The following is an 883-nucleotide window of genomic DNA, read 5'->3' as shown; positions in this document are numbered from 1 at the left end:
ATCGTATGATATTTGTCTAGCCTTTTGGTAGAGCGGTACAGGTCTTCATTATATTCAAGAAAAGTGATGCAGCTTGCAGTTACTGATACCCATTTCCTGTTTTGCCTCGATATACAGAGTAGGAATCCACGTGTTATTTACCAGTTTAATTTCGCTGTTAGTTTACTACTACGATCTTCTAAATATAAACAAACAAACAAATAAATAAAATAAATAAATCTCGCTCCTTTGCATTTTTTACATTTTATATTTATCGAAAGATAACTGGTTTTTGTATTTTCCGCCCCTCTCCTACTCGGCCTGTATTAATAATCTCCTATTTAGGCACAAGGCCAAGAATTTTGAGGGGAGTTTAGTTGATACTATGGGCCTCTGTACTTGAGTGGTACTTTGTTTTATCGGCCCCCGGAGGGATGAAAGACAAAGTTGACCTCGGCGGGAACTGAACTCAGAAAATAAAGTGTGAGAAAAAATATTGCAGGCCATTTGTTCGACGTTGTAACGATTCTGCCAATGATTAATGAGTAGCAGTCATTATACCAGTCGTGGACAACCCTTTTCGAGAAGCGGGCCGCAGGAGACATCGTTTATCAATAGGTGGGCCACACTGCTAATATATATATATATATATATATATATATATATATCAACTACAGGCCTCGCTTCCAGAATGTTTTGTAAATTTATCTTGGTTTAGTTAATGGTTTATAATTGTAATTTCTTAATTAGCCTAACTGTTCAAGGCTAACTGCTCAAGATTATAGTTGAAGCACTCTAATTACATGTCTAAATGTCCAAATATCTTTTACTTGTTTCAGTCATTATACTGCGACCGTGCTGGGGCACTGCCTTGAAGAGATTTTGTCGAAAGAATCGATCCCAG

Source organism: Octopus bimaculoides, chromosome 5 (genome assembly GCF_001194135.2).
Source record: "Octopus bimaculoides isolate UCB-OBI-ISO-001 chromosome 5, ASM119413v2, whole genome shotgun sequence".
NCBI classification, from domain to species: domain Eukaryota; kingdom Metazoa; phylum Mollusca; class Cephalopoda; order Octopoda; family Octopodidae; genus Octopus; species Octopus bimaculoides.
Note: the sequence above shows the minus strand (reverse complement) of the source record.